The sequence below is a fragment of the Aegilops tauschii genome, chromosome 6 (assembly GCF_002575655.3).
Source record: "Aegilops tauschii subsp. strangulata cultivar AL8/78 chromosome 6, Aet v6.0, whole genome shotgun sequence".
In the NCBI taxonomy this organism is placed as follows: Eukaryota; Viridiplantae; Streptophyta; class Magnoliopsida; order Poales; family Poaceae; genus Aegilops; species Aegilops tauschii.
Genome location: NC_053040.3, coordinates 483,533,490 through 483,545,477, shown reverse-complemented (window position 1 = coordinate 483,545,477; position 11,988 = coordinate 483,533,490).

Here is an 11,988-nt window from a genome sequence, read left to right as displayed (position 1 = left end):
AAAAACTTAATTTGGAAGTTTCTACACCTAGAAAACTTTATGATGAGTGGGAACCTACTATAAAGATTAGAATTAAAGATTTTGAGTGTTTTGCTTTGTGTGATTTGGGTGCTAGTGTTTCCACGATTCCGAAAACTTTATGTGATATTCTAGGTTTCCATGATCTTGATGATTGCTCTTTAAATTTGCACCTTGCGGATTCCACCATTAAAAAGCCAATGGGAAGGATCAATGATGTTCTCATTGTTGCAAATAGAAATTTGGTGCCCGTAGATTTTATCGTTCTTGATATAGATTGCAATCTTACTTGTCCTATTATTCTTGGTAGACCTTTCCTTAGAACGATTGGTGCGATTATTGATATGAAGGAAGGGAATATTAGATTCCAATTCCCATTAAGGAAAGGCATGGAGCACTTTCCAAGAAAGAAAGTTAAATTACCTTATGAATCTATTATGCGAGCTACTTATGAATTTAGTGCCAAAGATGGCACCACTTAGATCTACCTTCGCTTTTATGCCTAGCTAGGGGCGTTAAACGATAGCGCTAGTTGGGAGGCAACCCAATTTTCTTTATGATTTTTGTTTTTGTTTATGTTTAGTAATAAATTTATCATCTACCTTCTGTTTAGATGTGTTTTTTAATTAGTGTTTGTGCCAAGTAGAACCTATAGGATAACTTATGGTGATAGTTAATTTGATTCTGCTGAAAAACAGAAACTTTGCGCGCACGAGAAAACATTTAGTAAATCACAGAAAAGTACTTTTGCGTTGATTCTTTTTGCTGCTGATCAATAGACAAATTGCCTAGGACGTCCTATTTTGGTAGAATTTTTGGGGTTCCAGAAGTTTGCGTTAGTTACAGATTACTACAGACTGTTCTGTTTTTGACAGATTCTGTTTTTCGTGTGTTGTTTGCTTATTTTGATGCATCTATGGCTAGTAAAATAGTTTATAAACCATAGAGAAGTTGGAATACAGTAGGTTTAACACCAAAATAAATAAAGAATGAGTTCATTACAGTACCTTATGTGGTGGTTTTGTTTTCTTTCACTAACGGAGCTTACGAGATTTTTGTTGAGTTTTGTGTTGTGAAGTTTTCAAGTTTTGGGTAAAGATTTGATGGACTATGGAATAAGGAGTGGCAAGAGCCTAATATTGGGGATGCCCAAGGCACCCCAATATATTCAAGAATAGCCAAAAGCCTAAGCTTGGGGATGCCCCGGAAGGCATCCCCTCTTTCGTCTTCGTTTATCGGTAACTTTACTTGGAGCTATATTTTTATTCACCACATGATATGTGTTTTGCTTGGAGCGTCATTTATTATATGAGTCTTTGCTTTTTAGTTTGCCACAATCATCCTTTCTGTACACACCTTTTGAGAGAAGCCTACTTGATTAGAAATTTGCTAGAATACTCTATGTGCTTCACTTATATCTTTTGAGCTTGATAGTTTTTGCTCTAATGCTTCACTTATATCTTTTAGAGCACGGCGGTGGCTTAATTTTGAAGAAATTGCTAGTCTCTCATGCTTCACATATATTATTTTGAGAGTCTTTAGAACAGCATGGTATTTGCTATGGTTATAAAAATTGGTCCTAGAATGGTAGGCATCCAAGTTGGGTATAATAAAAACTATCATAGGAAGTGAATTGGATGCTATGATCAATTTGGTGCTTGATAATTGTTTTGAGATATAAAGGTAGTAATGTTAGAGTCATGCTAGTGGGTAATTATGAATTTGAGAAATACTTGTGTTGAAGTTGGCAAGTCCCGTAGCATGCACGTATGGTAAAAGTTGTGTGACAAATTTGTTGCATGAGGTGCTCTTTTGATTGTCTTCCTTATGAGTGGCAGTCGGGGATGAGCGATGGTCTTTTCCTACCAATCTATCCCTCTAGGGGCATGCGTAGTAGTACTTTGCTTCGAGGGCTAAGTAAACTTTTGCAATAAGTATATGAGTTCTTTATGACTAATGTGAGTCCATGGATATACGCACACTCATCCTTCCACTTTGCTAGCCTCTATTGTACCGCGCAACTCTCGCCGGTATCATGCACCCATTATTTACCTTCCTCAAAACAGCCACCATACCTACCTATTATGGCATTTCCATAGCCATTCCGAGATATATTGCCATGCAACTTTCCACCGTTCCGTTTATTATGACACGCTTCATCATTGTCATATTGCTCTTTGCATGATCATGTAGTTGACATCGTATTCGTGGCAAGGCCATCTTCATAATTGTCATACATGTCGCTCTTGATTCATTGCATATCCCGGTACACCGCCGGAGGCATTCATATAGAGTCATATCTTGTTCTAGCTTTGAGTTGTAAATCCATAAAAGTGTGATGATCTTTATTATTAGAGCATTGTCCCAGTGAGGAAAGGATGATGAAGACTATGATTCCCCCACAAGTCGGGATGAGACTTTGGACTTTACAAATAAAAAAAAGAGAAAAGGCCAAAAAGAAAAGAAAAAAAAAGAGAAGGCCAAAGAAAAAAAGAAGAAAGAAAAAAAAAGAAAAAAAGAGAAATAAAAGAAAAAATAATAAATGAGAGAAAAAGAGAGAAGGGACAATGTTACTACCCTTTTTGCCACACTTGTGCTTCAAAGTAGCACCATGATATTCATGATAGAGAGTCTCTTATGTTATCACTTTCATATACTAGTGGGAATTTTTCATTATAGAACTTGGCTTGTATATTCCAATGATGGGCTTCCTCAAAGTGCCCTAGGTCTTCGTGAGCAAGCAAGTTGGATGCACACCCACTTAGTTTCCTTTGTTGAGCTTTCATATATTTATAGCTCTAGTGCATCCGTTGCATGGCAATCCCTACTCACTCACATTGATATCTATTGATGGACATCTCCATAGCCCATTAATACGCCTAGTTGATGTGAGACTATCTTCTCCCTTTTTGTCCTCACAACCACCACCATAGTGCTATGTCCATGGCTTGCGCTCATGTATTGCGTAAGAGTTGAAAAAAGCTGAAGCGCGTTAAAAAGTATGAACCAATTGCTCGGCTCATCATAGGGGTTGTGCATGATGGGAGTATGTTGTGTAATGAAAATGAAGCATGGCCTAACTATATGATTTTGTAGGGATAAGCTTTCTTTGGCTATGCTATTTTTATAGGACATGATTATTTGTTAGTATGCTTCAAAGTATTATTATTTTTATGTTTTATAAGCTTTTATCTTGAATCATTTGGATCTGAACATTCATGCCACAATAAAGAAAATTACATTGAGAATTATGCTAGGTAGCATTCCACATCAAAAATTCTGTTTTTATCATTTACCTACTCGAGGACAAGCAGGAATTAAGCTTGGGGATGCTTGATACGTCTCCAACGTATCTATAATTTTTGATTGTTCCATGCTATTATATTACCCCTTTTGAATGTTTATGGGCTTTATTTTACACATTTATATCATTTTTGGGACTAACCTACTAACCGGAGGCCCAACCCGTATTGCTGTTTTTTTGCCTATTTCAGTATTTCGAAGAAAAGGAATATCAAACGGAGTCCAAACGGAATGAAACCTTCGGAAGCGATCTTTTTGGAACGAACGTAATCCAGAGGACTTGGAGTGCAAGTCAAGAAGCAGCCGAGGTGGCCACGAGAGGGTAGGGCGCGCCCCCCCTACAGGGCGCGCCCCCTGTCTCGTGGGCCCCTCGGGCGGCCACCGACCTAGTTTTTCCTCCTATATAAGCCTACGTACTCTGAAAACACCCAGGGAGCACCCGAAACACAATTTCCACCGCCGTAACCTTCTGTATCCGCGAGATCCCATCTTGGAGCCTTCGCCGGCGCTCCGCCGGAGGGGGAATCGATCACGGAGGGCTTCTACATCAACACCATAGCCCCTCCGATGAGTTGTGAGTAGTTTACCACAGACCTTCAGGTCCATAGTTATTAGCTAGATGGCTTCTTCTCTCTTTTTGGATCTCAATACAATGTTCTCCCCCTCTCTTGTGGAGATCTATTCGATGTAAACTCTTTTTGCGGTGTGTTTGTCGAGATCCGATGAATTGTGGGTTTATGATCAAGTTTATCTATGAGAAGTATTTGAATCTCTGAATTCTTTTATGTATGATTGGTTATCTTTGCAAGTCTCTTCTAATTATCAGTTTGGTTTGGCCTACTAGATTGATCTTTCTTGCCATGGGAGAAGTGCTTAGCTTTGGGTTCAATCTCGCGGTGTCCTTTCCCAGTGACAGTAGGGGCAGCAAGGCATGTATTGTATTGTTGCCATAGGATAAAAAGATGGGGTTTATATCATATTGCATGAGTTTATCCCTCTACATCATGTCATCTTGCTTAATGCGTTACTCTGTTCTTTATGAACTTAATACTCTAGATGCAGGCAGGAGTCGGTCGATGTGTGGAGTAATAGTAGTAGATGCAGGCAGGAGTCGGTCTACTTGTTGCGGACGTGATGCCTATATACATGATCATGCCTAGATAATCTCATAATATTCGCTTTTCTATCAATTGCTCGACAGTAATTTGTTCACCCACCGTAATACTTATGCTATCTTGAGAGAAGCCTCTAGTGAAACCTATGGCCCTCGGGTCTATCTTCTATCATATTTGCTTCCGATGTACTTTTATTTGCATCTTTACTTTTTGCATCTATATTATAAAATACCAAAAATATATTTACATTATCATATTATCTCTATCAGATCTCACTTTCGCAAGTGGCCGTGAAGGGATTGACAACCCCTTTATTGTGTTGGTTGCGAGTTTTTTGTTTGTTTGTGTAGGTGCGTGGGACTTTTTGAGGAGCTTCCTACTGGATTGATACCTTGGTTCTCAAAAACTGAGGGAAATACTTACACTACTGTGCTGCATCACCCTTTCCTCTTCAAGGAAAACCAACGCAAGCTCAAGACGTAGCAGCCATCTCCGGGTCCCACTGGTAGGATGATGGACGATAAAGGTCCAGTTCAGGTTCCGGCTCAGGTTCAGGTTCTTGAGTGGATGCTTGGCCTCGATGAGCGTACACCGCCTCCGGTGTAACAAGAAAATTATCTGCAATCAAATCAAACAACAGAGGCGCAGGCAAAATAATAGTCTCATTGTGTTTCTTATTAAATCTAAGGTTATACAAGAGCATCTTCTCTTTGTTGTCAACAATAATCGCGTGTGCTACCATGCTCTTGTAATCTAAAATGTAAGGAGGCAATTTTGTCTCCTCTTTCTCATGGTGCCTAATAGGTATCTGAAAATGTCTAGCGAGACGTGAAGCATAGATACCTCCAAATATGGGGCCTTTTGTACGATTCAGGCTCAGCCGTTTAGCAATGATGGCACCCATACTAAAACTATTGTCTCCAAACAAAGCATGTTGAAGAATGATAATATCAGGGACACTAAGGTTTCCACTATTTCCACGACCAATCAAGCATCTACTAGCAAATATGGCAAAGTAGCGTAAAACAGGGAAGTGTATGCTAGAGATTTTCGCCTCGGAACCCTTCTTTGGCTCCTCTACAGCTATAGTGTTAACAAAGCCATCCACATCTTTACGATGGGGTTCCTCTAATTCTCCCTCATAGGGTATCCTACATACCGCGCAAAAATTATGTAAAGACATTTCTCTGAATTCATCATATAAATGAAATGATACTGAAGGCGGTGACTTCTTAGGATAATAATAAAAATTTTGCACGAAAGTATTGGTGAGTAAGAGATACTGATCGATCCGGTCGTGGAGGAAACCAATGAGGCATGCGTTCTCGATCAAAGAATAAAAATCTTCATGAATTCCAACTTCTTTCAAGAAATCATCGCATGGCCATTCACACAGCCTCACTTCCGCTAAGCGAGGAAGATTGTACTTGCCTTTTTTCCTTCTCTTTAGCCTGTTTTTCTTGAGAGCCTTGGCTAGAAAGGCCCCTCAAAAGTTTCCTTAACATTTTCTGAAAATTTCTGAAATTTTAGTAACTTCAAAATAAAAGTGAATAAAACTGAACAAGATTGGTAGCAACTACTCCTACAAGTGCCTAGAACCTATATCATGCATTAGAATTGCTTGGGACCTCATAAATTTAACATGCAAGCTCAAGAACATGGTCATCTATGCAGCAAAAATTTGCAATGAATAAAGCACTAGAACAAAAACTAATTGGACCAATGGAGGAGTCACATACCAAGCCACAATCTCCCAAAGCAGTTTTGTGAATGGAGCTTTGAGCAAGGAGATCGAAAATCGCAGCAAAATGAGCTAGAACTCGTGCTTGAGCTGGATGGGGATTTTTTTGGGAAGAAGATGGAGTGTGTGGGTGCTGGCATAAGTGGAGGGGGCCACCAGGGGCCCACGAGACAGGGGGTGCGCCCAGGTGGGGTGGGCGCGCCCTCCACTCTCGTGGACTGGTGCTTGCCCCTCCTGAAGTGATTTCAGTGCCTAAAATCCTCAAATATTCCAGAAAAAATCATACTAAATTGGCAGGGCATTTGGAGCACTTTTATTTTCGGGATATTTTTTAATGCATGGATAATTCAGAAAATAGACGGATAATACTATTTTTGCTTTATTTATTCTAAATAACAGAAAGTAAAAAGAGGGTGCAGAAGGTTGTGCCTTCTAGTTTCATCCATCTCATGATCATCAAAATGAATCCACTAACAAGGTTGATCAAGTCTTGTTAACAAACTCATTCCGAATAACACGGAACCGGAGAAATTTTGAATGACACTAAGTTACCTCAACGGGGATATGAACATCCCCAACAATAAGAATATCATACTTTTTCTTGACAGTAGGGAGAGGAAATTCAAAACCTCCAAAAATGATAGTTGGAACTTTTCCAATAGAATTGATGCTATGAACTTGAGATTGTTTCCTCGGAAAGTGTACCATATGCTCATTACCATTAACATGAAAAGTGACATTGCCTTTGTTGCAATCAATAACAGCCCCTGCAGTATTCAAAAAAGGTCTACCAAGGATAATCGACATACTATCGTCCTCGGGAATATCAAGAATAACAAAGTCCGTTAAGATAGTGACATTTGCAACCACAACAGGCACATCCTCACAAATACCGACAGGTATAGCAGTTGATTTATCGGCCATTTGCAAAGATATTTCAGTAGGTGTCAACTTATTCAATTCAAGTCTACGATATAAAGAGAGAGGCATAACACTAACACCGGCTCCAAGATCACATAAAGCAGTTCTAACATAATTTCTTTTAATGGAGCATGGTATAGTTGGTACCCCTGGATCTCCAAGTTTCTTTGGTATTCCACCCTTAAAAGTGTAATTAGAAAGCATGGTGGAAATTTCAGCTTCCGGTATCTTTCTTTTATTTGTGATGATATCCTTCATATACTTAGCATAAGGATTTACTTTAAGCATATCAGTTAAGCGCATAAGTAAGAAAATAGGTCTAATCATTTCAGCAAAGCGCTCAAAATCCTCATCATCCTTTGTCTTGGATGGTTTAGGAGGAAAGGGCATGGGTTTCTGAACCCATGGTTCTCTTTCTTTACCGAGTTTCCTAGCAACGAAGTCTCTCTTATCATAACGTTGATTCTTTGATTGTGGGTTATCAAGATCAATAGCAGGTTCAATCTCTACTTCATTATTTTTACTAGGTTGAACATCAACATGAACATTATCATTAACATCATTACTAGGTTCATGTTCATCACCTGATTGTGTTTCAGCATCAGAAATAGAAATATCATTGGGATTCTCAGGCGTGTCTACAGTAGGTTCACTAGAAGCATGCAAAGTCCTATCATTTTTCTTTTTCTTCTTTTTAGAAGGACTAGGTGCATCTAAATTATTTCTCTGAGAATCTTGCTCGATTCTCTTAGGGTGGCCTTCAGGATACAAAGGTTCCTGAGTCATTCTACCAGTTCTAGTAGCCACTCTAACAGCAAAGTCATTTTTATTATTTAATTCATCAAGCAAATCATTTTGAGCTTTAAGTACTTGCTCAGCTTGAGTAGCAACCATAGAAGCATATTTGCTAATGAGTTTGAGTTCACCTTTAACTCTAGCCATATTATCGCTCACGCGTCCTATCTCGAAAGCATTATTCTTTAACTCTCTACCAACATAAGCATTAAAACTTTCTTGCCTAGCCATAAAGTCATCAAATTCATCTAAGCATGGGCTATGAAATTTAGTAGAGGGGATTTCAACTTTATCATATCTATAGAGAGAATTTACCTTTACTACCTGTGTCGAGTTATCAAGACAATGTGGTTCTTCAACAGGCGGTATATTAAGACCATGTATTTCTTCAATAGGTGGTAAATTCTTAACATCTTCAACTTTAATACCTTTTTCTTTCATTGATTTCTTTGCCTCTTGCATATCTTTAGGACTGAGAAATAAAACACCTATCTTCTTTGGAGTGGGTTTAGGAATAGGCTCAGGAATTGGCTCAGGAAGAGTCCAATTATTTTCATTAGTCAACATATTATTCAATAGTAATTCAGCTTCGTCGACTGTTCTTTCCTTGAAAACACAACCAACACAACTATCCAAGTGATCCTTGGAAGCATCGGTTAGTCCATTATAAAAGATATCAAGTATTTCATTTTTCTTGAGAGGATGACCAGGCAAAGCATTAAGTAATCGGAGAAGCCTCCTCCAAGCTTGTGGGAGACTCTCTTCTTTGATTTGCACAAAATTATATATTTCCCGCAAGGCAGCTTGTTTCTTATGAGCAGGGAAATATTTAGCAGAGAAGTAATAAATCATATCCTGGGGACTATGCACACAACCAGGAGCAAGAGAATTATACCAAGTCTTAGCATCACCCTTTAATGAGAATGGGAATATCTTAAGGATATAATAATAGCGAGATTTATCATCATGAGTAAACAGGGTAGCTATATCATTCAACTTGGTAAGATGTGCCACAACAGTTTCAGATTCAAGGCCATAAAAAGGATCAGATTCAACTAAAGTAATAATTTCAGGATCAACAGAGAATTCATAATACTTATCAGTAACACAGATAGGTGAAGTAGCAAAAGCAGGGTCAGGTTTCATTCTAGCATTAAGAGATTGCTGCTTCCATTTAGCTAATAATTTCTTTAGATCATATCTATCATTGCAAGCAAAGATAGCTCTAGCAGCTTCTTCATTCATAACATAACCCTCAGGAACAACAGGCAATTCATAATAATTGGGAGAACTTTCATCATCGCTACCATCAATAATAGCATCTTCAATAATTTCATTCTCTCTAGCCCTAGCAAGTTGTTCATCAAGAAATTCACCTAACAGCAAAGTAGTATCACGCAAAGAAGTAGTTTCATCATAAGTATCATGCATAGCAGAAGTGGCATCATCAATAACATGCGACATATCAGAATTCATAGCAGTAGCAGGTTTAGGTGTCGCAAGCTTACTAATAACGGAAGGAGAATCTAGTGGAGAGCTAGATGGCAGTTCCTTACCTCCCCTCGTAGTTGAGGGCAAAATCTTGGTTCTGTCGTCTTTCAAGTTCCTCATCGCGATCAACAGATATAAATCCCAAGTGACTCAGAGAATAGAGCTATGCTCCCCGGCAACGACGCCAGAAATTAGTCTTGATAACCCACAAGTGTAGGGGATCGCAACAGCTTTCGAGGGTAAAGTATTCAACCCAAATTTATTGATTCGACACAAGGGGAGCCAAAGAATATTCTTGAGTATTAGCAGTTGAGTTGTCAATTCAACCACACCTGGATAACTTAGTATCTGCAGCAAAGTATTTAGTAGCAAAGTAATATGGAAATAAAGGTAACGATAGCAAAAGTAATATTTTTGGGTTTTGTATGATTGTAACAGTAGCAACGGAAAAGTAAATAAGCGAAGAACAATATGTGAAAAGCTCGTAGGCAATGGATCAATGATGGATAATTATGCCGGATGCGATTCCTCATGTAATAGCTATAACATAGGGTGACACAGAACTAGCTCCAGTTCATCAATGTAATGTAGGCATGTATTCCGTAAATAGTCATACGTGCTTCTGGAAAAGAACTTGCATGACATCTTTTGTCCTACCCTCCCGTGGCAGCGGGGTCCTAGCGGAAACTAAGGGATATTAAGGCCTCCTTTTAATAGAGAACCGGAACAAAGCATTAACACATAGTGAATACATGAACTCCTCAAATTACGGTCATCACAGAGAAGTATCCCGATTGTTGTCACTTCGGGGTTGTCGGATCATAACACATAATAGGTGACTATAGACTTGCAAGATAGGATCAAGAACACACATATATTCATGAAAACATAATAGGTTCAGATCTGAAATCATGGCACTCGGGCCCTAGTGACAAGCATTAAGCATAGCAAAGTCATAGCAACATCAATCTCAGAACATAGTGGATACTAGGGATCAAACCCTAACAAAACTAACTTGATTACATGGTAAATCTCATCCAACCCATCACCGTCCAGCAAGGCTACGATGGAATTACTCACGCACGGCGGTGAGCATCATGAAATTGGTGATGGAGGATGGTTGATGATGACAATGGCGACGAATCCCCCTCTCTGGAGCCCCGAACGGACTCCAGATCAGCCCTCCCGAGAGAGATTAGGGCTTGGCGGCGGCTCCGTATCGTAAAACGCGATGAAACTTTCTCTCTAATTTTTCTCTCCGCGAAACGGAATATATAGCGTTGGAGTTGAGGTCGGTGGAGCGCCAGGGGGCCCACGAGACAGGGGGGCGCGCCCAGGGGGGAGGGCGCGCCCCCCACCCTCGTGGACAGGGTGTGGACCCCCTGGTCTTGATTCTTTCGCCAGTATTTTTTATATTTTCCAAAAAGTGCCTCCGTGGATTTCCAGGACATTCCAAGAACTTTTGTTTTCTACACATAAAACAACATCATGGCAGTTCTGCTGAAAACAGCGTCAGTCCGGGCTATTTCATTCAAATCATGCAAGTTAGAGTCCAAAATAAGGGCAAAAGTGTTTGGAAAAGTAGATACGTTGGAGACGTATCAGTGACCTCTGTGGTTGTTGCCTCGGACCGATAGAAGGTTGGGATAAAATCTGGCTCTTCGGAGCGGATGGGTGTTGTGGCTCACTAACATCACTGTGCAGGGGGTCCTTCAACTCAAAGTGAGCCGCTTATCCGTATTTTCTCCGGCCTTTTTGGCTATGGTAGTTGGCCTTGACACGACGGAGCGGCATTGTAATCAGAAGCAGAGAAGCCTAAGGAAAGATGTTGCGAAATTTCTCCGGGTGTATATTCTATATTGAAAAAGGAAACTCGAGATCCAAAATCGGATATTCAATATTTCTCCGGGTGTATATTCTATATTTTTTACAATCAATATTTTTTTTGCTTTGAAATTTAACTCGAAACTTGACTAGAACATTGACACGTTTTGTAATTTTTTGTGAGGAATATCTGCATCTTTCTCACATGTGTGTCCTACGTGCACATTCTTCTAGTACATCAAATTCCAAGTCAAGTTTCAAAGAAGCAAAAAACAATAAATTTTCGAAACATATTCAACATTGATCTTATTTCAAAGATCTTGTCGATACAAAAATTACAGTCAAAACGGATCTTGAATCAAACATCTGGTTCAAAATATACAGACCATTTTGTTTTTGGGCAAAAAAATATGTGCAGATTTTTTATGGGAGTGTGTTCTGTGGAGTGCGGATTAGTTTGTACAAACTGCGAGGCTGTCTCTGCAAAAAGGGTATAGTCCAACTTTTGACCAAAATCCGATCCATTTCTTTTTCATCTAAGGGTCATGAATCGATTGGTGCATTGGGTGCACAAATTGTATCGATGCACATGATACATTCTCCTTGGCCTCAGGCTGCGGGAAAAAGCTCCTGGGAAGCACTGGTTTTGGGCTTTAGTCCCATTTGTTTTGTTCCGGTTCCAGAACCGGGACTAAAGACCCTCTGGAACCGTGACTAGTACCTTGTTTTCTACTAGTGAGGTAGGTTTCAGGATGTGCCATTGAGATGCCGACAATGGCG